The sequence below is a fragment of the Lynx rufus genome, unplaced genomic scaffold (genome assembly GCF_022079265.1).
Source record: "Lynx rufus isolate CCGP_SWC_20201006 ecotype Redwood Valley unplaced genomic scaffold, mLynRuf1.p SCAF_5, whole genome shotgun sequence".
Lineage (NCBI taxonomy): Eukaryota > Metazoa > Chordata > Mammalia > Carnivora > Felidae > Lynx > Lynx rufus.
In genome coordinates this window covers 53672076-53699354 of record NW_025814867.1, presented here as the reverse complement: position 1 = coordinate 53699354, position 27279 = coordinate 53672076, and the positions used below count along the sequence as shown (strand labels likewise).

At 42.1% G+C, this 27279-nt stretch overlaps 1 protein-coding gene and 1 pseudogene across 4 annotated transcripts in view; one reads left to right on the top strand and one right to left on the bottom strand.

Moving 5' to 3' along the window:
- SCHIP1 (schwannomin interacting protein 1) overlaps positions 1 to 27279 on the bottom strand; it is a 121344-nt gene that overhangs the window by 77213 nt on the left and 16852 nt on the right. The window lies entirely within an intron of this gene.
- LOC124526478 (ribosome biogenesis protein NSA2 homolog) lies at positions 3196 to 3997 on the top strand (annotated as a pseudogene).

Here is a 27279-nt window from a genome sequence, read left to right as displayed (position 1 = left end):
AAATTAAAAACTTTGGTGTTTCAAAATTATCAAAAATAAAGTGAAAATATAAACCACAGTCTGGAACAAAATATGTGCTGATAGTATTTCTAATAAAGGATTTCTAACCAGAATATATAAAAATCTCTTTATAAACTAATAAGAGACAAACCCATTAAAAAATGAATAAGCACATGAAAAGATGCTCAATATCATTAGTCATTAGGGAAATGCAAATTAAAACAACAGTAAGATCCCATTTCATGACCAATAGAATGGGTATAATCAAAAAGACAAAATAATTGTTAGTGAGAATATGGAAAAACTGGAACCCTCATACATTGCTGGTGAGAATGTAAGGTGGTACAGCAACTTTGAAAAACAGTTTGGCAGTTTCTTAAAAAAAAATTAAACAGGGGTGCCTGGATGGCTCAGTTGGTTAAGAGTCTGACTCTTGATTTCAGCTCAGGTCATGATCTCACGATTCATGAGATGGAGTCCCCACTTGGGATTCTCTCTCTCTCTCTCTCTCTCTCTCTCTCTCTCTGTCCCACCTCCACTCGCATGTGCTCTCTCTCTCTCACTCCCTCTCTCTCAAAAATAAATAAATTTTTAAAAAGTTAAACATAAATTTACCATATGACCCTGTAATTCCACTCCTAATATCCACCCAAGATCAATGAAAACACATGTCTCACAAAAACATGTATGTGTTCATAGCAACCTTACTCATATCAAAGGAGTAGAAACAATCCACATGTCCATGAACTGATGAATGGATAAACAAAATGTGGGATAGCTATATAATGGAGTATGATTCAGCAATAAGAAAGAACTACTGATACATGCTACTACATGGATGAACCTGAAAACCAGCAAGCTAAGTGAAAGAAACCAGATGCAAAAGAATTACACATCGTATGATTCTGTTTATATGAAATGTCCAGAAAAGGCAAATCTATAGGAACAGAAAGCAGATGAATAGTTGCCTAGGGTTGGGAGTGGGATTTGGTAAGCAGGATTTGAGTAGTGGCGATGTTTGCACAACTTTGAAAATTTACTAAAAATCATTGAATTATACACTTAAAACAGGTGAATTTCATGGTATATAAATTATCGCACTTAAGCCATTTAAAAAAAAATTTTTTTAGTTTATTTTTGAGAGAGAGAGAGAGCAGGGAGGGGCAGAGAGAGAGAGAGAGAGAGAGAGAGAGAGAGAATCCCAAGCAGGCTCCATGTTGTCAGTGCAGAGCCTGATGTGGGGCTTGAACTTACAGACTGTGAGATCATGACCTGACTGAAATCAAGAGTCAGTCACTTAAACAACTGAGCCACCCAGGCACCCCATCACACTAAAGCTATTTTGAATATCAGCTTATGGTTCTCATATAATAAGTAGTGTGTAGATAGCCATATCCATCACTGTCATGATGTTGTGGGGTTTTGTTTGTTTGTTTTTTGTGGGGTTTTTTTGTAGTCATCAGAGACTCAGATTCATTCCGTTTGCAGCCATCCCTAGCATGTTTTCTTGCCCTCGTGGTCATAACTCAATCTCTTTCCAGCCTAGAAAAGGAGAAAGAACAGACAGTGCAAAATGCATTAGCCTCCAAGTAGCCATGTTTAAGAATCTTTCTGGGAAGCCCCACCCAATAACTCTCTTACATATCATTGGCCAGAATGATATGTGTCACATGGCCATTCTTAACTTCAAGAGAGTCTGGGTAATACAGGAATATTGCCACCTGCAGTCAAATCAAGGTTCTGTTAGTAAGGAAGTAAGAAAGAGTGGATGTTGGTAGAGCAGCTAGCAATCTCTGAGGTGGAGAAATACTTCTTGGTGTCAATGTAAACACAAATAGAACCAGAATTGCTTACATAATAGGGTAGTACTCAATTATAAAGTGACAATCCAGGTGATCCAGAATATGCTTACTATTAATGGGTTCTTACCAAAATGAAAACAAAAGCAATCAAATTCTCAGTGAAAACATAAGGGCTCCAGAGAAACTATCTGTTACTCTGTTGAGAAACACTAAACAGAATAAATGTTCAATGTTGCTTGCATTTTTATTTAAAAGACAAAAAAGACTTATTTAACCCAACATAAGTTGGGTACTGGGCCATTTGGTGTAGTAGAAAGAACAGGGTCTTTGAGTTTAGAAATGTCTGGATTCAAAAGTTGGTCAAATCCTTTAAAAAATATGCCTGGGGCAAATTTTGTAACTTAGCTAAGTCTCAACTTCCTTGTCTCTACACGGAGTATAATAACACCTGCTTCAAAGGGTTATTTGAGGACCAAATAAGACAGCAGGTATAAAGCACGTGCCCATGCATTAGCTTCCCTCCGGTCAAATCACACTGCAGCATGGTACAACGGTGCCTCATATACCCAAACAAAGAAGAACTCCAATTTTCTTCCTTGCCAAAATTAAACAGCTGTGTCAGAGTTCTCCAGCATGGTTTCCCCATATTTCTCTGGCTGAGACTTTTTCTCAAGAGAATTCCTAATTAGTTATTATCTATTCAACACACACACACACACACACACTCTCACATATGCCAATGTGGTAGGGGTGGGGGAGCAAAAACAAAACAAAACCAAAAACACATTGAAGCTAAAAGTTAACCTGTGGAGAACAAAATTCAAAAAATACTTTTACTTTTCTACCCAGTGTTGTAACCTTCCTAATGGTTAATGCTCCTTTTACAGAGTCACAGAGAGCACTTAGAAAAACACATCAACCAAATTAATGTACTTGGCACATTTAAAAAATGTAGAACTTGTGTCAAGTGCTTGTGAAAGCAGTTGTGCAGGAGGGGGTTCTACTGGCATGAACACCAGGTCATCCATTACTTGCCCATTATTCATACCCCAGTTCCATGAAACCAACATGGAGTCCCTTCCATCACTTTCTCCCTGAAGCACCAATACAGCTTAACACAGGACTGTTCACACTGGCTGATTGGGATTGGCTTGCAACTTAAGTAGTCTTCTAAGTCTTGGTTAAACACCGACTGAATAAAATTATATTTCTGTAAGAATACTATGTACCTTAAAAGAGAGGAATGAATGCAAAGTGGAAACCTGCAATGTGTCAACCGAAAGCTAGAATATTTAGTGTCCATTGTCATTCTCTACAAAATACCAAAATTGTATTAATAACGATAAGTCTTTGCGCCCTGGCAGCTGCACCCGGTGGCTCTGTGGCCGTCACCATGCCACAAAACGAATATATTGAGTTACGCTGGAAGCACTATGGGTATCGTTTGGATTACCATGAGAAAAAGAGAAAGAAGGAAGGTCGAGAGGCTCTGAACGTTCAAAGAAGGCAAAAAAGATGATAGGTAAGCTTTACCATAAACAGCGCCATGCTGAGAAAATACAAATGAAAAAGACTATCAAGATGCATGAAAAGAGAAACACCAAGCCAAAGAATGAGAAGACTCCACAAGGAGCAGTACCTGCGTATCTACTGGACAGGGAGGGACAGTCCCGAGCTAAAGTACTTTCCAATATGATTAAACAAAAATGAAAAGAGAAAGCAGGAAAATGGGAAGTCCCTATGCCCAAAGTTCGTGCCCAGGGAGAAACAGCAGTATTAAAAGCTATTCGAACAGGAAAGAGAAAAAAGAAAGCATGGAAGAGGATGGTTACTAAAGTCTGCTTTGTTGGAGATGGCTTTACTCGAAAACCACCTAAATATGAAAGATTCATTAGGCCAATGGGCTTACGTTTCAAAAAGGCCACGTAACACATCCTGAATTGAAAGCCACCTTTTGTCTGCCAATACTTGGTGTAAAAAAGAATCCCTCATCCCCACTATATACGTCTTTGGGTGTTATTACCAAAGATATTGTCATTGAGGTGAACGTGAGGGAGTTGGGCCTTGTGACACAAGGAGGCAAGGTTATTTGGGGAAAATATGCCCAGGTTACCAACAATCCTGAAAACGATGGATGCATAAATGCAGTCTTGCTGGTTTGACAGCACTTTCAGACAAGTAACTCTTGACAATTACTGAAGGCTACTCACCAGTTAGGAAAACACCATTACTGTGGTGGTTCTCTGAATACAGCCAGACAGCCTTACCTACCTGCAGCCATCAAGAGAACTATGTATTCTTTTGTAAGCAACATTAAAATAGGCTTATTTACAAATTGGTCTTTATTTTTTAGTCTGTTTAGCATTTAGACGTGCATAAATCTGAATAATGTTTTAAAAAGCAATTATACAGGAGCCTGGGTAGGTTAGCCAGCACTCTGCGCTGACAGTGCGGAGCCTGCTTGGGATCCTGTGTCTCTCCTTTCTCTCCCTGCCCCTCCTCCTCTCCCTCTCCCTTAAAATAAAGATTTAAAAATGCATTTAAAAAAGATTTAACAAAAATAACCATATGTCTTGACAATAAATGGCACTTCCTTTACTTAAGAGACGAGAGGAGGCCAGCAAAACTGGTACGATACTTTTGGATGCAGGGATACAGTCTGATTTGTCCAATCACTTTGCATCAGTGGTTTCATTTTTTTCCACATCCATGACCCATCTGACCACCATGGCGCTTCCCTGCCCGTTTTCCTTCTCCCTGTGAAAAGGGGAAGAGAGGGAGAGAGCGTGACTCCTCTCCTGGAAGGCATCTTACAGGCTGCATGACAGGAGGGGCCCTGGATGGAAGCCGCACAGCTCTCTTCAGCGAGCGGCAGCTTGGCCTGCCAAAACCAAACAGCTGTCGGAAGTTCTACAGCTGTGGCTGCCGCTGCCACCATTTCCCAGAACTCTCTCCCTGACCTCAGATTGAGAAATCCTAGCTGTCCTTCGGTGCCCTCCACGGCCAGTGGCGGTTCATTTCCACTCCTGGGTTTGTGCAAGATTTTTCTTATCCTGAGAAATGCCATGTGACACTTGAATTGGAAGTCAATCAAAAGCAAAGCACAGTAAGACCATACTATTATTCAATTTTCTTGAGATTCATCTAATATTAGAATGACCATTTTCCTGCCTTTCCTCTCCACACCTACCCCAAAACACGGAACACAAGCAATATCCTGTTCCCTCAAAGCCACAGACCAAGGGCACCCCATCTAACACAGCTTCGCCCACAGCTCCCAGCAGACCTCACGATAGCAGTGCTTGTTGATTTGGTTAAAATAACGCCCTGCATAACGAGTAGCCTTCTCAGCTATCCTACCAGGTAGTGGCATTTCACATCACAAAACGTGCTTTCATATACATATGCACATATTCCGAATATAATTCGTTGCTTTGTAGTGGTTGTTTTGTGACCACAATTAGGCTGATATATTTGATATATTTGATATTTACAAGTGAAAGCGGTGGCTGGGGAGGGGGACAGGAGAGCTGAGTAACATTTGGGTTCCTCATTTACTCACACGAGAATTCGCTAAGCATCGGTGTGCCAGTGGCTGGCGCTTTGTGCTCATTAAAGTACTTCCAGAAGTTTCATTTTGCTCACACCCTCACTGTGTGGGGGGATGGCACAAGATTTTGTGATTCTGTGATCCTTTCAAAGGTTAACCCAAATCTCTGGATTCCCTGTCCAATGCTCTACTTCAAACACTAGGGGTCAGCAGCCTTCCAAAAGTCACCGGTCAAGGGACGAGCCCAAGTTCTGGGGTCTGGGGTCCTGGGGTGCTGGTAGAGTGCGGGTTGGGGCTGATTGAGTTCAAAAGATACTAGTGCTTTCCCAAAACCTAGTCCCAATCTTTTATAAATACAACCTTTACTTTTATTTGGGTACCCTCAGCTTCTTGTGCAAAGCCCAGGTGCTTGGGGGAAGTTAATCTGAGTGGGATTTGCGGCTCAAAGTTAACTTGCATTATTCCACCTCCCAGCTTCCCGTATTGGGTCAGGGACAAACATGTGACCCTATTTGGACCTATTTGGACCCTACTTGGACCAGTAAAGATTGAGGAGAAATTTGCTGCAATGACACAGAAAGTAGTTTCCCTGCTCTTACTTCAGTAACCACCTCCCTCCCCTCCACTCCTTCCCTACCTCCCTCTCTCCTCCTCACGCCCACCCCCCACCCGCCCAGAGGATGAAAAAACCCAAAGCCCTAGAGATACAGTCATCTGGAAACTACCAATGTGTAGGGACAGCTATACGATGAAGGCAACTGGAAAAAAAACAAAAACAAAAACAACCCACACAGAGTACTAAAAGCAAGACCTTGGGAAAGCAACAAACTGGGGAAAGAATAGGGCTCCAGCCCAGCTCTTTGCTACTGACCTCCCTCCCCTGGAGAGCTCTAAGCTGTCTACTCCTCTGTCTCTACAACAGTGGCAGTTCCCATAGATCCCTGGTTCAGTAAAGAACCAAGGAGAGGGTTGAGGGAGTCCCCATACAAGTCCAGGGACCAGGACAACTGACCCCCACATCTCTGCTTTCCTTAGGCTATTATACAAAAAGAAACGTTGAATGGGTCCTTGCACTTTCTTGTATTTTTTAAGATGAAGGGGTATGGTGATAACGGGCATGGATTTTGGAGTCCCCTGGACCCAAGTTCAAATTTCAGCAACTCTCCTTACTAGTTATGTGACTCTGAGCTTTTCTGTCTATAAAATGAGAATGAATAAAGCCTACCTTTCAGAGTTGTTTTGAACTTTAAGCGTAATAACATATGCAATGGGTTTAGCATTCAAAAAATAGTTGCTAGGATTATTTCAATAATCCTTTAAATGAAAGAGCACTATGACAAGAGAAAGCACAAGAAAAACAAAAACAAAAACAAAAACAAAAAGCAGCCAGGTCCCTAAACATTCTTCCCAATACATACATTTACTTCTCACCCATGACAAGATACCCTGAGTGTATATGTGCTAATGAGAGAAGGTCGCAAAACCTTCAAAATCCATGGGCCTCATGGACCCAGTATCCATGTCAGGGCAGCTCAGACCTGCAAATGGAAATTTCGAGCTTCTGAACGTAAGTGCAACTTTTGAGCTAGTGATTCATTAACGATGTGATTCCTCAGGTAGGTAGGTCTTATTTGTAGTGAAGCAGTATTCAAAAGAGCTACCAAAAAAGATAAAATTGTCATCCTTGTTTTTTTTTTTTTTTTTTTTTTTTAAAGACACAGGCTCCTAAAGATTTCTATCATTCATTCAAAGGCAGATACCCGGACCAAAAGTTTAGGACCTGCATTTGTATGTTCGTTCCAGGATTCCCATCCAAGGCAAAGCATACGCAGTAAAACCTTGGATTGCGAGTAACTTGTTCTGCAAGTGTTTTGCAAGATGAGCAAACATTTCTAATAAATTTTAACTTGATAAATGAGCGATGTCTTGCAATACGAGTAGTACGTGATGCTAAATGTCGCATGATCACAACTGAGCCGAAGGTTCTTGAAATTCATTTTGATATACAAGTGCTTTGGATTACAAGCATGTTTCCAGAATGAATTATGCTCGCAAGCCAAGGTTTTACTGTATAAGGTATCCGCCAACAGAGGACCACAGGCAATCTCTCTCTGTTACACGGTTATCTCCTTTTCATTCTTTCTGTGACAGACGTTGCTTATCTCCCAGTATCTGTTCTCTCCCTCTTTCTCATTGATAGAATATCTCCCCACCCCCACACCCCAGGATGACACTACATTTCCCAGCCTCCCTTGCAACCAAGTGTGTGTACTCACGCACCTGTGAGTACATTCTGGCTAAACAGATCTAAACAAAGGTGTCATGTGTGGCTTTGGAAAGTGTCCTTAAAGGAAGGGAGATGTGTCCTTGCCCCTTCCTACCAGCTGGATTACAGTGTAATAGAAGGTGTTCAAGCAGCGAGCCTGGATGATGAGGAAGAAAGCTATGTATTGAAGGATGATGGAGCAGCAAAACCGAAAAAAATCTTCATTTTGAAACTGCCTTACATTCCTGACCTCCACACTTCTTTTACATGCATGAGAAATAAAATTCCATCTTGTTTGAGGCACTGGCATTTGGGGCTTTTTTGTCACTCACAGCTAAACCTAATCTGAACTGATACTTTCCTATATCCATCGTTTATGTTTTCTCCATTCATCTGTGAGACCAGACTGCACTGTTTTTAACATGACAAGCCACTTACGAATGGGGTATGGATTCATCAGTCATTCCCATCATACTCCCCAAATCCCACTCACATCCTACAAAATGAATTCTACCCACGGTGTAACATCAGAAAGGTCACCTCCCAGACATGGAAAGAAATACAGATTTAAAAAAAAACAACAAAAAACCAAGAACAAAACCTTTTTGTTTGTTTTACAGAAAACCCTATCTATTCAAGATGACTGCTTTCTCCTATTTTAGCCAGCAATTTTATGAAACGAAGACTATTTTCTTAGTGACCTAAACTCCTCAAATGCTTGCTATCAGTTACAAATAAAATACTTGCTACATGCAAGCATCAATTAGACACAATGTAGTAAAAGACACTGTACTCTGGAAGAAGGTCATGGGCCTTGGCTTCAGATCTAGGAGCACTTCTTGGCTTTGCCACTTGCAATGTGACCTTGGTCAGTAATTTAACCCTTTAGTACTTCCAGTTTCTCATCTATAAAATGAAACCTCATACAATACACCTGACCCTTGAACAACATTGTTTTGAACTGCATGTCCACTTACACACAGATTTATTTCAATAAATACAGTACAATACTGTAAATGTATTTGCTTTTCATTTTTTAAAGTTTATTTATTTTTAGAGAGAGTCATTGGGGGAGGGGCAGAGAGAGGGCGAGAGAATCCCAACTCACGAACTTAACCATGAGGTCATGACCTCAGCCAAAATCAAGAGTCAGATGCTCAACTGACTAAGCCACTCAGGCACTCCTATATTTGCTTTTTTAAATTTTTTTTTAACGTTTTTTATTTATTTTTGAGACAGAGAGAGACAGAGCATGAACGGGGGAGGGGCAGAGAGAGAGGGAGACACAGAATCGGAAGCAGGCTCCAGGCTCTGAGCCATCAGCCCAGAGCCCGACGCGGGGCTCGAACTCACGGACCTCGAGATCGTGACCTGAGCTGAAGTCGGCCGCCCAACCGACTGAGCCACCCAGGCACCCCCTATATTTGCTTTTTAAATGATTTTCTTAATATTTTCTTTTCTTTAGCTTACTTTATTATAAGAATACAGGGGCGCCTGGGTGGCTCAGTCGGTTAAGCATCTGACTTAGGCTCAGTGTGTGATCTCACAGTTTGTGGATTCGAGCCCCGTGTCAGGCTCTGGACTGAAAGTTCAGAGCCTGGAGCCTGCTTCGGATTCTGTCTCTCTCTCTCTCTCTTTCTCTCAAAAATAAACATTAAAAAAATTTTTTTTAAAAAGGATACAGTACTTAATACATGTAACATACAAAATATGTGTTAATCAACTGTTTATGTCATCAGTAAGGCTTCTGGTCAACAGCAGGCTATTAGTAGTTAAATTTGGGGGAAGCCAAAAGTTGTATGCAGATTTTCCACTGCAGGGGGCCTGGCACTCCTAACCCCTGCACTGTTCAAGGGCAACTGTACTTGCAGAAAAATCAAATGAGCTAATATGTGCAATGCACCCAGCACACAAATAGATGGTTTAATAACAAAAGTTTCTTTTGTTTGTTCTTTTTTGTTAGAAATGAAAGACTATGGAGTTTAGCTTGGTAGAACTGTGTCTTATAAAGTCTTTTTAGTCTCTAAAACTTACTAGTTATAGAACAATAGTGGACTTCAGTTATTTAAGACTGTTTCTTCAACTGTCAGTCAGGCTTACAACAGTGATATCATTAATCATAACAATAACAATTGCTGACACATGGCATGATCATCAAATTTCGGGCACTGCATTAAGTCCTTTATTTTCATTATTTCAATAAAACCTGTAATACCAAGAGATGTTTTTAAGGACGTAAACAAAAATGAGAAGCTGATTTTAAGAATACTGTATGTAGGGGCACCTGGGTGGCTCAGTCGGTTAAGCGGCCAACTTCAGCTCAGGTCATGATCTCACGGTCTGTGGGTTCGAGCCACGCGTCGGGCTCTGTGCTGACAGCTCAGAGCCTGGAGCCTGTTTCAGATTCTGTGTCTCCCTCTCTCTGACCCTCCCCCGTTCATGTTGTCTCTCTCTGTCTCAAAAATAAATAAACATTAAAAAAAATTTTTTTAATAAAAAATAAAAAAAGAATACTGTATGTAAAATAAATTTATAAAACTGCATATAGTTTTATATGATTAATATAAATATTAATATAGTAGTAATATTGATTAAATAGGTTACTTCTTTTAGAAGCAAATACCCTGATTTTTATTTTACTTATTTTCAATTTTGTTTGTTTGTTTATTTATTTATCAATTTAAAGAAAGAGCATGAACGGGGAGGAACAGAGAGGGAGAGAGGGAGAGAGGGAGAGAGAGAATCCCAAGCAGGCTCTGTGCTAGACCCGGGGCTCAGTCTCACAAACTATGAGATCATGACCTGAGCTGAAATCAAGAATTGGACTCTCAACCCACTGAGCCACCCAGGCGCCCCCATACCCTAAGTTTTAGAAAATGAAAGGTTCCAATCATAAAAGAAGGTACAAAATATTTGGTTCATTCCTGAAACTTGTGTTTAAATGAAAAAGCAATCTAAAGCTGTATAATGTCAGAATAGAGGCACCTGCTTATTGTTATTGCTTACCATAAAAGTTATAACAAAATATCCATGCAGAATATATTAATTTTCTTTCCTTTTTACTTTAAATATTCCTCATCATTTGATGCAGGAAAAGGTATCTGACAATTCCTAAGAAAAATATGTTATGTACTCATATGTCCTGTGTGTAAATACATACTGAATACATCTGCATGTATGTTTTTTTCTCTTATTTATAAATAAATGTTTGTGTTCCATAATATTTTTGTAAGTTGACTGGAATTCAAAAATTTCTCCCTTCAGGGGCTCCTGAATGGCTCAGTTGGTTGGTTAAGCATCCGACTTCAGCTCAGGTCATGATCTCGCTGTTTGTGAGTTCAAGCCGTGCTTCAGGCTCTGTGCTGACAGCTCACAGCCTGGAGCCTGCTTGGGTTTCCGTGTCTCCCTCTCTTTCTGCCCCACCCCCACTCACACTCTGTCTCAGTCTCTGTCTCTCTCTCTCAAAAATAAATAAACATTTAAAACAAATTAAAAAAAAAAAAGAAATTTCTCCCTTCAGAGAAACATTTACAACTGTATTTTACTTACAGTAACTGCTACCACCCCAGCTGAAAATTCTTCCTTATGTAAAAATTCTTGTATATACATAGACTGACTTTGCATGTAACTTTTCTATAAATGCAAGAACATTTTGCCCCACCATGAGTCACTTCTATTGGACATAATGAGGGACTAAAGGATTTAGTGAGGAATGAAAAGGGAAAAAAAAAAGTAGATGCCACAAGCTGAGGTTTCTGGAAAAGATAAAAGAAGAATCCAGCCCACAGATGATTACAAACTGCATGTTTTAAAAAATGCCCTTAGTTGCCAGCATTTAAAAATGGGGATTTTTGGTTCGCCTCGGTGGCTCAGTTGGTTAAGCATCCAACTGGATCTCAGCTCAGGTCTTGATCTCAGGGTTGGGAGTTCAAGTCCCTCACTGGCTGTAGAGATTATTTTTTAAAAGGGATAAAGTCCAGCTTTTTAAAGGGGACCCCAACCCATCCTTCTTAACCTGGCCAGCCTTACTGAACTTCTCTGTGTGCCCAATACTCTCCTGCATGTCCCTCCTTCCCATCTCCCACCAGACTGGGGGCAAACTCCTAGCTCATCCATCAGGTCCCAGCATGAACCTTCCATGTGTTCTCACTGCCCCTCACTCCCCATCACTGTGTTTACCAGGCTCCTCTGCAACAACCCGTGGGGCCGTCTGTCTGCTGGCCAGTTAACACTGTCGGCTCGTCACCTTGGCCACCTGTGTCCCTGGCACCTGGCTCAAGGAGGGCCTAGCACAAAGGAGGTAGCGAGGCAACTTTTCCTGGATAAGTATGTTTTGTTTTGTGCCCCGTGCGGTGCCATGCTCCTTGTGATTCTCTATTTCCCGATCTCAGAGATGAGAAAGCTGAGGCCCAGAGAGGGTAAGCAGTTTGCCTGGGGTTAGGATTCCAATTCAAGTCAGTGGACTCCAAAGCCTGCTTCCTTTCCACTGTGCCATGTGCTGGCATTTAGCCTTCCCTTTCCCCGAGAGCAGCCCGGGCAGCGTACCTTGGTCTGAGTGTGTTGGATGCTGCTTGCATCTATTACCTCAGGAAGAAAGAATGCCTGAGGAGATGGAATTTAGGTGGTTACTCAAGACTGCACGCACAAATATGAATACAGCCTCTTGAACACCAGAGTAAAAGAATGTAGGTCAAACAAATTGCCCTGCCCAGAGTCTCCCTTTATTGCCCAACTTTTCTCACTGCACATGTAAGGCCACAAGTGGAAGATAGCTAAGTGGAAAATTCCAGGAGTTTTGTCACTATCATTAAAAACAAAGGCTCAAGAAATCAAGGAAAGGATTTTTAAATCACTTTCTTTTTGGGGCACCTGGGCGGCTCAGTTGGTTAAGCAGCTGACCCTTGACTTCGGCTATGGTCATGATCTCATGGTTGTGAGACCACTCCGGGCTGGGTGTGGAGTCTGCTTGGGATTCTCTCTCTCCCTCTCTCTCTTTCCCTTCCTCCTCCTCTCCCCCTCTTGCTCATGTGTGCACACACATTCTCTCTCTCTCTCTCAAAAAGAAAAAAAATCACTTTCTCTTTTTACGATCCTAACTCAGAAGTTCAGATTCATCAATTTGTTGAGAGCCAACCGGTACAGAAAACTGCAGTAGGCCTTTGGAAAAACAAGCCTTGTTTGGCTGTTATGAAAATGGAGTGAATGATCATGATGATGACACAGAAAACTAACTGACATTAATTACGGGTCAAGTGTACATACACAATGCCATTTAATCCTCTAACAGCCCTGTCAAGTTACGTACTATTAATACTCTTGCTCTATAGAAGTAGAAGTCAAGGTACAGAGAAGTCAAATAATTTGCTCAAGATCACATAACTAGAAGGGACAGAGAGGATTAGAACCCAGCTCAGCTGGCTCCAAGCCCACTACACAGAACCAGCCTCCTAGTTTGTGTAATACTAATATAAATTACACTCTCTGGTAGTTGGAGTGACAATTTTAGAAAAATGTGGGACAGAATTGTTTTAACAACATTTCTCTATTTTTAATTTTTCTTAATATTTATTTATTTTTGAGAGAGAGAGAGAGAGAGAGAGAGCGCGTGAGCAGGGGAGGGGCAGAGAGAGACAGAATCTGAGGCAGGCTCCCAGCTCTGAGCTGTCAGCACAGAGCCCAACTTGGGGATCAAACTCACAAACTGTGAGATCATGACCTGAGCCGAAGTCGGACGGATGCTCCACTGACTGAGCCACCCAGGTGGCCTGGTTTTTTTTTTTTAAATTTTTTTTTTCAACGTTTATTTATTTTTGGGACAGAGAGAGACAGAGCATGAACAGGGGAGGGGCAGAGAGAGAGGGAGACACAGAATCGGAAACAGGCTCCAGGCTCCGAGCCATCAGCCCAGAGCCTGACGCGGGGCTCGAACTCACGGACCGCGAGATCGTGACCTGGCTGAAGTCGGACGCTTAACCGACTGCGCCACCCAGGCGCCCCCCAGGTGGCCTGGTTTAATAACATTTCAATACTAATGTGTATCTTAACATATGTGCTATCCACAGTAAGAAACTTGGTTAAGTTGATGAATGCTTACTTCCTTCTAAGGTAACAATGTAAAGGAAGAAAAAGAAAAATCCCTTGGAGGAAGGATCTGAAGGAAAAATTTAGGAAGTAAGTTGATGTAGAAGTGCCAGATTTTAACCTTAAGACAGATTTAAGGACATCTAATAAAATCAAGTTTTACAGTGACCTGCTGGATGCTGTGACCAACAGAGACAAAATAAATATTCAGGTTTGAAAACATACAGCAACCTTATCAACTTATCAATACCATGCTGCAGAAATAAGTGATACCATTGCCCCCTACCAATTTAGAGGAATTTAAAAAACAGTCCTTTATGTTAATAATTTTGCAGGATTTAAAGTTGAACATGTAGATGTGGATCTCCTGAGCAGCAGAAAGCCAAAGACCAAATACCAGAGAAAAAGCCAGTTAGTCATGGAAAAAATGGATAATTCAGTAGCTGGTCGTTCATGTCCTTATTCTAACTGAATGACATCATTTAGAAGACAAACACTGTGGTGCTTGTCCAGAAAGTTTCAGTCACTTCCCTCCTTCATATACGGAGGGCACGGTTTAATTTTTATCTCCCTTTCATGATTCTGTCGCCTTGGTATGCCCTTAGAGTGATTATTCATTTCTCTATGATCAACATAAGGCTTCTTCTTCACCAAAGTGTTCTCAGACATCAGTACTTTGCTTTGGCATAATGACTGTCAACTCTTTGCACTGAAACTTACATTCCACATCTCCAAATCTGCTTTCACTATTGTTATCATTACCTAGCCAGTGTCACAGAAGAGGGGGAACTGTAGCTACGCAGATGGCTTTCTCACGGATACCCCCCAGATGTCACTGCCCAGTCACACTGTTTTCACCACCACTTTCCTCTAGGAGCCTGGGAAGAATGGGTGTGTGATCACTCTACCCTGGCAGATCTCCTTTGCACGTAGTAGTACATCAAAAACTCACGGGGTGCCTGAGTGGCTCAGTCAGTTAAGTATCCCACTCTTGGTTTTGGCTCAGGTCATGATCTCACAGTTTCATGAGCTTGAGCCCCACATTGGGTTCTGTGCTGACAGCACATAGCCTGCTTGGGATTCTCTCTCTCCCTCACTCATGCTGTCTCTGTCTCTCTCAAAAGTAAATAAATAAACTTAAAAAACAACAACAACAACACAAAAAACCCTTACTGGATTCCAACCAGTGCCAATCCAACGATCCAGACTCCCCTCTAATCCCTCCCTCGCACACACATAGACCATCTCTCACTAGGTTCTGATGATTCAACATGCTTTATATGGCCTGTATTCTGCCCTTCATTCTCCTACTGCCACCCTCTGTCTTAGTTCAGGAGTGTTTGCACTGCATATCCAGGGCTTCTAATATGCATTCCATGTAGCACAACCCTGGAGAAACGCGGCTCCACAGCCTCCCTCCCACTGCCGGCTTCCCTGCACACACCCTACCCCCTGGCCATCTGGTCCCCATGCAGTCTCTCTTCCATGTCTCCAGAATTTTACACATGCTATTCCCTCTGCCTGGAATGCCTTCTTCCACATCCTCTTTGCAATTCCAAAAGGGTTAACTATTTTTTTAAAAAAACTAGCTGAAGATTCTCCTCCTCTGACCTACTCAAATAAAGTGAATCCTTCCTTTGGACCACCATCATGTCTAAGTGCATACTTTTAGCACATATATTACCCAATACCAAGATGGTTTGCATGTTAAGCATCCCTGTTTGGGAGTCAAAGATATGGTTTCCAATCTCAGTTCTGCCCCCTTACCAGCTGTCTTAGTCCATTTGGGCTACCATAATAAACTACTATAGAATGGGTGACTTAAACAAGAGACACTTATTTCCCACAATCTGAAGGACTGGAAGGCCAAGATCAAGAAGCCAGCATATTTGATACCTAGTGAGAGCCTTCATCTTAAATCCTCACATGGTGGAGAAAGGAGCATTGGTCTCTCTTCCTTTTCTTATAAGGACACTAATTCCTTCATTAGGGCTTCACTCTCATGACCTCATCTAAACTAATTACAATGCCAGAGACTCCACTTCCTAGTACTATGACACTGGGGGTTAGGTCTTCAACATATGTACTGTGGTGGGGACACAAACATTCAGTCCATAATACCAGCTATGAAATTAATCTAAGTGCCATCTGTAAACAGAGCCAATAAAAGTTACCTACCCCAGTCAGCTATTGGTACTATCCTAGGAAATACTACTATTATTGGGGAAACTGAGGCAAAAAGACTAAGCACATTTCCAAATGTCACACTGCTAGTAAGTAGAGGAATGGGGGTTTAGGCCCCAAGCAGTCTGGCTCAGGCCCACATTCTTAACTACTGGAAACCTGTCTTCCCTACTAGGAAATGAGCTGGCTAAGTTGTTGAGTTGCCAAATGTCTAAATTTGGTTCTACCCTGCTCAAAGGTCATAGAGTCTTTAGCAGACAGTGTGTGGCAGAAGAACTGGGGCAGAAGCGGGATGAACTAAGGACTTATTGTCTGTGTCTAGGTCCCAGCTCCATAGACTTCTTTACAGCTCTTCTACTGAGCCCTTGACCTCAGCCGTACTCTTGTAGGTCTTCCTATTCTACGTCCCCTCTACAAGACCAAACTCAACATCACTTGTTTAAAGACAGATATTAGAACCCTTCCAGGAACAATCAAATCAGAATCTGTCGGTGTGTCCCAGGCACTGGTAGTTTTAAGGGGCACCACCCACTTTCTGCTCATCAACCCAGTAAGCAGCTAGCATTGAAAATCATTGCCAGGAGCTTCCCCTTTCCCTGAGCAGCTTCCTGCATCTCACGATCATCTTTTTGGTGACACATTTATGAGAATCCTCTCACTGGAGTTCTTGATCATACTAATGTCATGAGAACCCCTTTAACATTCTGGCGAATATCTGTGGGCCCCTTCTCAGCACGATGTTTTTACATGCATATAGCAAAAAACAGAGGATTACAAGGAAACCAATTATATTGAAATACAAATATATTAACCATTAGGAGTGAGTTCTTAGACCCTAACCTTAAGGTCAGGAATCCAGTCTTCTCGTATCTAAGAATTGAACACACACTTGGCAGTCAACAAATGCTTGCTAGGAGAATAAATCCAAGAATTAGTCACACACTGTTGTGAATTACTGTTTTAGTGATAGAGAAGTACTCTACCTGAGGGAAACTTTAGCAATGCACCATTTCAAAGCTGATGAGATTCAAATGTTATGTAATCTATTTCTGAAACAAGTTCCTAAGGCATGAGAAAATTTAAAAATTGGTAGCCTTCTAAAAAATCAAAAAATCAAATTTCTGAGTATGGTATCATCACTTCCAGTCTTTGAAAATGTTCCTCTCTTGCCTATCATAAACTGTAGAAAAAAGAAGGTGTGGCTAACTCAGAGGTTTCTGTACTCAAACGAGAAAAATGGGGGGATCTGAATCTTTTCTTGCTGCAGTAGACAGAATGGCCTCTCCCAAACATGTCCATATCCTAATCCCCAGAACCTGTGATTGTATTTCCTCACCTGCCAAAAGGGACTTGGTAGATGTGATTAAATTAAGGGTCTTACAATGGGGAGATTATCCTGGATGATCCAGGGGGGTCTAATGTAATTACAAAGGTCCTCATAAGATGAAAGTAGGTAAAGTCAGAGGAGGGTATGTAATGACAGAAGCAGAGGTAGGAATGTGGGGCCATGAATCATGGAGTGCAGGCAGGCTTTAGAAGCTAGAAAAGACAAGGAAACAAATTCTTCTTTAGAGCCTCCAGAAGGAATCAGCCCTGCCAACAGCTTGATTTTAGCCCTTTAAGACCGTTTCAGACCTCTGGCCTTCAGGACTATCAGATAATAAACACGTTGTTTTAAGCCACCAGGTTTGTGGCCATTTGTTATAGGAGCAATAGAAAACTAATACATGTGCCCATATCCAACAAGCAACAAAATGGCCAATAGACACAATGTAAGAGAAAGACTCAAGCACACAGGTGGGCTGTTTCCTTTATGCCAGTGTTTTGCAACTGGTTCCATGTTAGGACAATCTGTGGAGCTTAGATAGATGACAGGTAGGTAGATAGATAGACAGACAGGTGTAGATATAGATACACACACACACACACACACATGCTAATGCTAGAGCCCCAAGTGAATCAGGCTCTTAGGGTGGGGAGTAATGCCTTGGATCTGAATATACTAAAGTCCCTCAGGGTTTGTGATACACAGGAAAGGCTAAGAACCCTACCCCATACCAACAAAAGTAGACTAAGATATAGTTAATATAGAGCCCTCTTCATCCAAGGTAAATATATGCTATTTATAAACATTCTTATAAATTCTTATAAGCTACTGTGAATCAAGGAGATGGCAAACAAAATAAAAATAAGCAAAGAATCAAAGAGTTTGCCCACAGTTACTGGCAAATCTCTGACCTGGTTAAACAAAGAACCCAACTTCTTTCTAAACAAATTCAGTTCAGTACTCTAGTCACTAGAACAGAATACATCTCCTCACTTCAGCCCATATTAAATCTCCATTTCGATTAGCAAAGTGTCAATCTGTAAGTAAGCATGAAAAACCCAGGCCTGAGAAGTGGTTAAGGCACTTGAGTTATGTATGTGTCTGTGTGTGTGTGTGTGTGTGTGTGTGTGCGTACACATATTTTTTATTTTAGAGAAAGCACACAAGTGGGAGAGAGGGGCAGAGGGGGAGAGAGAGAGAGAATCCCAAGCAAGCTCCATGCTCAGTGCAGAGCCTGCTGTGGGGCTCAATCCCATGACCTTGGGATCATGACCTGAGCTGAAATCAAGAGTTGGACACAACTGACTGAGCCACGTAGGTGCCGTGAGTTATTTATTTTTAATTCTCTTATTAAAACTTAAGAAATGAGGGGCGCCTGGGTGGCGCAGTCGGTTAAGCGTCCGACTTCAGCCAGGTCACGATCTCGCGGTCCGTGAGTTTGAGCCCCGCGTCAGGCTCTGGGCTGATGGCTCGGAGCCTGGAGCCTGTTTCCGATTCTGTGTCTCCCTCTCTCTCTGCCCCTCCCCCGTTCATGCTCTGTCTCTCTCTGTCCCAAAAATAAAATAAACGTTGAAAAAAAAAAATTTTAAAACTTAAGAAATGAAAAGCCAGTCACCTAAATCCTTTCTGCAGGTAGGAAAGGGAGTTTAAATAAAATAAATCCTAAACAAACTAATAACTTTAAAGAAAAATGCCCTTCCAAGCCAATGACAACTAACATGCTGATTAACTGTGAAAATAAAACACAAATATCTCAACAATGAAAACTTTACTGTTAACTTTACTGTCTACAGTATCTACTAAAGCTATGAATGATCATCAAAACTGTAATAATAATGGCATGTTACCATTTATGGAGCACTTCTCAGACACAGTGTCGAGTGCTTTACATACACAATACTTTAATAGCCCTGCAACATTAGTGTTTATTCTCACATCATAGACAAAGAACTGAGCTCAACAGGGTAAGATACCAAAGTGGTAGAGCTGGGAACTCAAAGCCAAGTCTGTCCTCTGCCCAAAGCCATGGCCCTTGACAGGCCTTTAATAAAGGCTTGTTGAACTGCTCTGAATATGACACAAGGAGGGCACTATCATTACCAATTCTATCAGCCCTACAAATGAACACACAAAGGAACTGTAGCAAAAAGAGATACCATGGAATTCTAATCTTTAGGAGAAAATGAGTCATTTTTTTTCTAGACACAAGACAGAAACACCAAGATAAGAACAGCTATTATGAGGACAGATTTTTACACTCAATATGAACATGACTTCAAATAAAATCTCAAAGTGAAATGAGAATATGACACAGCATTCTATTCTCTGAGAAACTTAAATGTGATATTAAAAACAAGCTGAGATTTCTGGGGTGCCTGGGTGGCTCAGTTGGTTAAGCATCTGACTTCGGCTCAGGTCATGATCTCATGGCTCATTTGTGAGTTCTAAGCTCTGCATTGGACGCTTTTCTGTCAGCACAAACCCTGCTTCAGATCCTCTGCTGCCCTCTCTCTCTCTGCCCCTCCCCCACTCGTGCTCTCCCTCAAAAATAAACATTAAAAAAAAGGCGCTGAGACTTCTGTTCCCTTCATTAATATAAAAGCATTTCCCAACAATGGCTGGAAAATAATCTGTAGGTTAATCTAAATAGTTTAGTAGATTCCCTCCCTTGTTCTTTATAAGAGGTCCCTTTATCACAAACACTACCCTCACTTGCGATATTTTAGTAGAAATAAGTGAATGAAACTGATAGAAGAGACCAACACAGGAAGGAAGGGAAGCAAAGAAAGCCACGAGCTGCTGCTCTATGATGCTGAGGCTGACACTCGCAAACCACATTTCTCAGGCAACTTTGCCACCTGGCTCCCTGCTAGATCCTGACTGTGGGAGGCACCCGTGGGAGACCGGCCAGTGAAGGGAAAGGAAGGAGGTGTTTCATGAGATCCACCTCGTCTATGACATTCCTCTTGTGGCTGCAGAGACTACCAATCCTAGGACAACCCTTCTGTGATCTGACTGTGGCTGCCAGATGCGCCCCAAGGATGCTTCCCAAGCACGGCTGCGTCACCTCACCCCTGCCAGCACAACCCCAGGGCACCTCCAAGGAAGGTTCTGGTTACACCATCGCTTCCCTTTTGTTCCCTCAATTCTCAAAGTGGTGGCTGCTTCTTGCAGTTACTAGTCTCTGGGTTACCTTGCCGTCTACTTTTTCTTCTTCCTTCACTTGTGTAACTAATTCCCCGCAGGATATCTACCTCGTAAAATTTATAGAATGGTTTCTATTTGCTGACTGGACGCTGGGAGGGTAGGACAATGAAACCAGAAGGTTAAACATGAGAATGCGCCTGTTTTGTGCCGTGTCACTGAGATTGGTGTGGATCGACTTCTTGTCTGCACTGAGGTCCACGCACGATAACCCACGGCCGTTCCAGGGCCATCTATCCCCATGTGCTAAGGCTATTTATTCAAGTGTCTTTCACAAGAAGTTCATGGCAGACAAGGTGTGAGGTGTTATACAGACTCAGCCCACAGTCTGATTTCTCAGAACCCGTTTTAAGGGACTGTCTTTATTTGAAAGGCCAAATTTTTGGTGCCAATGAAGGCAATTGCAGGACTCTACAATAAAAACACTAAAACAAATAGTATAAACATAACTTTTTTACAACACAATTTGGTTCAAATATCTTTATTAAGAAAGGAATCCCATTCTTTTTAAAAAAAATTTTTTTTTTCAACGTTTATTTATTTTTGGGACAGAGAGAGACAGAGCATGAATGGGGGAGGGGCAGAGAGAGAGGCAGACACAGAATCGGAAACAGGCTCCAGGCTCCGAGCCATCAGCCCAGAGCCTGACGCGGGGCTCGAACTCACGGACCGCGAGATCGTGACCTGGCTGAAGTCGGACGCTTAACCGACTGCGCCACCCAGGCGCCCCGAAAGGAATCCCATTCTTAATGTAAAATCTAAAAATAGCATGATGGAGGCAGGAAGCCAAAGCTCAGGGAAAAATGACCTCTAAACGGACATGGAACATTTTGAAAATATTAAACGTGTAAATGTTTTTTCAAAGTCAAGTTCCCTTCATGTGCAAAGAAAGATGGAAATAATCTCATAAGGGGAGATGGTAACTTCACCCAAATTAACAACCAAGAAAGGAAACTCAACACATAAAGGGCACATATTAACAAATTCTAATGCTGCCCAAGATCCTCTTTCATAAAAGCAGTGTATGTTACATCTAATGAAAAGTTACTATAAAAATTAAATGTTTAATGATTCGCTAAAAGTATTTCCAATCTCTGTGGACTTTGAGCCCCACTGCTGAGTAGAGTTTGCAGGTCAGAGAGAAGCGTTCTTACAGACCAGAAAAAACTGAAGCTGTCCACGTAAAGGATCCATTCCCCAAACAATGGCCCTGTCTAATCCTCGCACAAAGTCCAGGGAGAGAGGGCCTTGGGCAGGCAGGACGTGACCATCCTTGTAGGGGGTGGCGGTGCTGCAATCAATCATCCCTTTCCTTGGCTGACTCTCCATTTCCTTCGGCTCAGCTTTCCATAGTGTTGCACTAGGAGGGACTACCCCTCCCAAGCTGATAGGATTATTCTGCTCACAGAGGTGGTTTTAATTCTTATTATAAATCAACAAATTTACACTGATATTTTTTTACACATCAGTGTGGTAATCTTGATTTACTTGAGTACATCTCTGAAAAATAAAACTACCTTTCTTATGATCACCAAATCTGTATCTGAGCCATGAGGCTAAGGGAAAGATCCTGGATTACATAGATCAGCGATTCTCAAAGTGTGGTCCTTGGATCAGCAGCATCAGAATCACCTGGGACTTGTGAGAACTGCAAATTCTTGGGCATAACCCCAGATCTCCTGAGTCAAGGGGGTGAAGGCCAGCATTCTGTTTTAATAAGCTCTAGATGTCTCTGTGGAGGTATTTGTTTTTAGATGTGATACACACTTAAATTCATAGACTTGGAGTAAAGCAGATTACCCTTCACAGTGTGGGTGGGCTTCACCCAATCAACTGAAGGCCTTAAAGGAAAAGATTGAGGTCCCCTGAAAAAGGAACTCTTGTCTCCAGATGGACTTTGGTCTCAAGACTGCCGCATCAACTCTTATTGAAATTTCCAGCCTGCCAGCCTGCTGTGTACATTTGAGACTTGTCAGTCCTGAAAAGAGCCAATTCTTTAACATAAATCTCTCTCTCTCTCTCTCTCCCTCACACACACACACACACACACACACACACACTCACCTATTGGTTTTGTTTCTTTTTTCTCTGGAAAACCCTAATACAGGTTTAATGTATGTGTACATTAGAACTAGGATTCTGTTTTTTCCAGTAGTATAGTGCCTAGAACATAGTAAGGCTCTCTATATTTTTGATAAATGTATGAACTGTGGTAAACCTACTGAAAAAAGGAAGTGGATAATTCGGCCCTGTGAGGGGGCTCTCGGAAAACAGTCAATCTTAAGGATACCTCCACTAAATTGCTGTGAGCAATAAACCTCTCCTCAGGAATCTTCTAGAGTGTATAGATGAACCAACAGGAAATCACATTCAGGAATTGTGGTTAGTGTTTCTGAGTTTAATTTCTTACAAGTGAAAGAATGCTCGGCACTCAGCAGGCCATTCTTAAGATTCTGCTCTATCCACAGGACCCACTGTTTTAAGTGGCCTGGGCACAGTGACTGCATCCTATAATTTCTGTTATGCCTTGTATCTAGAGCATGATTTTAGAGTAGATTTTTATTGTATACTGTTTTTCTGGAAAGAGTGCAATCGAAAACTTAGTCTCAAATACTGTCGATTTTAGTGTTTGCCTCAATCTATTAACCTAAAGAATGTACTTTTCTGAGTGATGGGAACAGAACTCATGGACAAGGACACTCCCCTCCACTTCAGCAGGGGTCACTAAGAACAAAGGCTAAAAGCTTAGGCTGCAGGCTGAGGGTATTGTTTCTGAGGGTCAAGAGTCATCTTGATTAGACTATTTGAAAAGTCTGGGATGGTCATTCAACTGCCCCACGAAAGCAGAAAAAGTAAACATTCTTCAGCTAACCTTCTCCATCCCCCGCCTACTGAAGCCCAAGTCAAGTTTCTTTGAAACTATGCCAGATTTTTAGCACTAGTGGACTGACTCAGGCTGAGTGAGGGGAGCTGGTCGAAAGGTAAGCAGAGGCAGGCAGAAAGGAGGACTGAGGGCCAACAGATGTCTTTTCAACAAAGTAGTCAGTCCTGAGATTGAATCTATGAAAGTAGTTAAACTACAAAGGTATTCTCCTGGAGGAAAAAACACTAAGAATTACCTTGTTGGATTTGCTCCCTTCACCTAAAAAAAAAAAGCTTAGAATTTGAGGAACCGGATTCCTCATTTCACAATGTATCCATTTATCTCCCTAAACTCTCAGCAAGGCGCAGGCTCTGGGGCAGGGCCTGGGGCAGGCTGACAATCATTTAGCCTCCACAGACAGGCTTACAGGCCTGAGCCAGGTCTGTGTGCACATGCATGGGTTAAACAGGCACTTGAAAGTTGGAGGAAGGTGCCTCGGCAACTTCTAGAGTTTATAAGACAGCTCAACACACAAAGGTTTAGAGACTCCCACCCTACATTCAACTCAGATGGGAGTTACTTTGAAACAAATTCTAGGTATTTGCTGCAAAGTGTAAAAGTCTCAGAGTAAAAATAATTAGATCTGTAATGAACCTTATTAACAGGACAAAATGAAATGAAAGCTATTTCCTTGTAGAAAATAAGCAAAACATCTCATTTTGCAAGCCCCTCCCCCCAGGCAGAAACAACTAATTATGTCTTTTAAATGTTCAAACTGTTTGAAACACAACAAAAAAGTAAACCGCACCTACAACGAAAATATAGACGATGTATTGAACAAGTTCCCAATCAAATGAACATCACGAAAATAAATCTGATGATTTCAACCAGTTTGTTTCATATAACCAAGTAATCATTGTCCGTGAAAGAATAAGCGGTTCCAGTGACAGACAGCTCTTTTGTTTCTGCAAGCAGTGGTACCCTGGGTGTTTTGTTACGACTTCTGACTAACATCCTCTTTATTCAGATTGATCGGGAAAATATATTTTTCTTTTGACAGAGTTGGGTTGTTTTTCAAAGAATCACTTGTTTCAACTTACACTCTTCTACAGTAGCACTCAAATTCGACACCTCGTGCATCACTCACAACTTGCAGGCTCCCCACTTCTCAAGAAAAAAACCATGGCCCCGCGGGGATGGCTCTGTATTTACATTCAGCCGCACACATCAGCATTTACCAGGGTGAGGCCGCTGGCTGTCAACTCCGGGCTCTTAGTCAATATTTAATCGCCCTGCAGTTATGTAGGGAGAAGGAAACATTCCATCTCCCAATACATGCCTTTAATATGAAAAAAGCTTTCATTACATTTACAGAAGCAGGGTTACGCTTTTCAGAAAAGCTATCAAATTGAGGAGTTGCACAATTGTTCCGCTATGGCATTTTAAGTGTATTGCCATTAATAGGTGTATAAAATGAATCATACATAATTGTGATTATTTTTTAAAGTTTTTACAAAGCTTTGGGTTCACTCTACAACCTTTTCTTTGATGGAGAAGGGTGTTAGAGAAAAACCAGGCAAGACCTGTCTAGTTCATAACCTCTTAGCTTTAGTTCAGTCTCCAGGTCACAAAGTAAAAAGCAACCATACTAAGAAGAAAAATCAGGTTTCTTCGGACTTTTACTTACTGTTAAAACCTTCAGTTTTGTTGTTGTTGTTTTTATTATCATTTTTTTAATGTTTATTCATTTTTTAATAGAGACAGAGCATTAGTTGGGGAAGGGCAGAGAGAGAGGGAGACACAGAATCTGAAGCAGGCTCCAGGCTCTGAGCTGTCAGCACAGAGCCCGATGTGGGGGTCAAACTCATGGACTGTGAGATCATGACCTGAGCTGAAGTCGTACACTCAACCGACCGAGCCACCCAGGCGTCCCACAGTTTTTGGGGGTTTTTTTGATAGAGATTTGTAAATAATTTCCTAGACCCAGCACGATGCCATTCTAAAGGATAACTAAAGGAACAGAAGCCAGGGGTTAAAGGAAAATAGTAATAGAAACTGATGGGTGCCACCCACGTTACAGGGAATCTGTAAGCTCCAACCAGACAAAAACGTTTCATGTTTCTCATGTAGCAAATGGCTGTTCTAACAAGCTGATCACCTGAGCTGGAGACGTTTTTACCATTTAAACGAGATCTGCAATGTTCCGTAGGGAAGGCTCATGCATTACTTACGGTGTTAAGATAAAAGGAAAATGGCAGCGAAGGTGAATCAGAGTAATAAGTATTTAAAATGCCTTAGCTCAAAGGCACACAGTTCTCTTTCATTCCTTCTACTAACCAGCGACCAGGCTGAACAGGTGTGGGCTTGCTCAACTGGATGACATGTGGCAGGAAACATTTCACTTTAAAGTTGCAAACTGTATTTGACATTCAACAGTTTTTCACTGTGGGTGGGTAGAAGAGAGAGAGAATTCACCTTTACCTCAGCTCCTACAATTCATTGGTCCTGCACTGATGAAGGGGAAAAGGAGGAAGGGGTTTCCCTAACCTCCCTGCACCTGCCTGCAAAGAGGCTTCTGAAAGGAAGACCCAAGACTCAGCTCACATGGCTGACTGTTAGTTAGAATGCCTGACTCTCGGCCCCCAATCCTGTCAGCATCTGGCATTTCAACATCTCTGCCCCATCTCAGGTCAGTGTGCCTACAGCTTCAGGTAAATCACAAGTGGCTCATCAGGAAAAAGGCTGGAGCTTTGTTTTAACATATTCCCAGCCCACAGCACCCAGTAGACCATATCAGGATACCCCACAAATATGCCAGCTCCTTTCAACCAAAACACTCAAGAAGTTCCTGGAGCCTGAGAAGTTTAACATTAATTCACTACTCAATTCGAATAGCTTCTTCCCACTTAATTTCCTAAAAGGGTACCCACGGTACCCCTAATTCTCTGGGTACAACGAAAGGGCATTTCAAGCCTTGTGCCTATCATTAAACTCTTCGCAACATAAAAAAAATACTTTGAGTTTACTACAGGAAGATTGCACAGTTATTTTATTGTACAAAAGATGGCTTTTAGGAGTAGTGGTGACAAGTGCCATAGATGAGGTGCAGACTCCGATGCCTGGGGTGTGTTTATTAGGAAAGAGAGTGATTTTCCTCAGGCTAGTCCTGACTCCATTTCCACAAACCTTTCCAAGCTCCTTCCCAGCCCTCACCCACAGCCCAGCCCCGAGAGGCAGCTACCTGGGGCAAGGCCATCCCACCTGGCACTGGGCTCCCTCCTCTCCAGGTCGGGGTCAGCTGTCCTCCTGCAGCTGCCTCTGCAGGTGGCTGAGTGAGAGGCTTCCAGTCTCCCAGACCACCCTTCATAGCACTTACCTCAGTAAGTAACTACCCGAGAAAGTTGTTTAATGTCCATCTCCCTCACCAAAATAAACATGCCACTTGGGCAGAGCTCAGAGCCATCTCATCTCCCTAGGGTCCAGCATCATACAGCTACTGAATACATGGCTGTTAAGTAAGTAAGTACATGAATGGGCAAGAAAAAAATCCTGGAAGGCACTGGGCTCTACTGTAGCCCGAACCCCTTCTACTACATCTTACCTGACCTTGTCTCCCTTCCTGGTCCTTCAGATGTCAGTTTCTTTTGTTAGACGGCCACAGATGACACTATATCTGAATGTGGCCCCAGGACTTTCTGGGTGTGTTGCCCACCAGATGGGAAGGACTCTGAGGCATGCCCCACTGTTCACGGTTGCCTGTAACCTGGTGACCCACAGTCCTGTTCTGTATGTAAAACAATTTATGAGGAGCAGCTAGCTTAGGACTAGGTGTCAAGAGAGCAGGAATGCATCATTTTATCTCTCAGGACCTCTGCTCAACCAGAGGAGCATTAAGACTCCTTCAAACCGACATATAGGGCAAGTTTTTGACTGGTCTTAATGGACTAGACAGATTTATTAGAAGCAAGCAAAGGGGTATTGGTGGGAAAGCAAAGGGAAGAA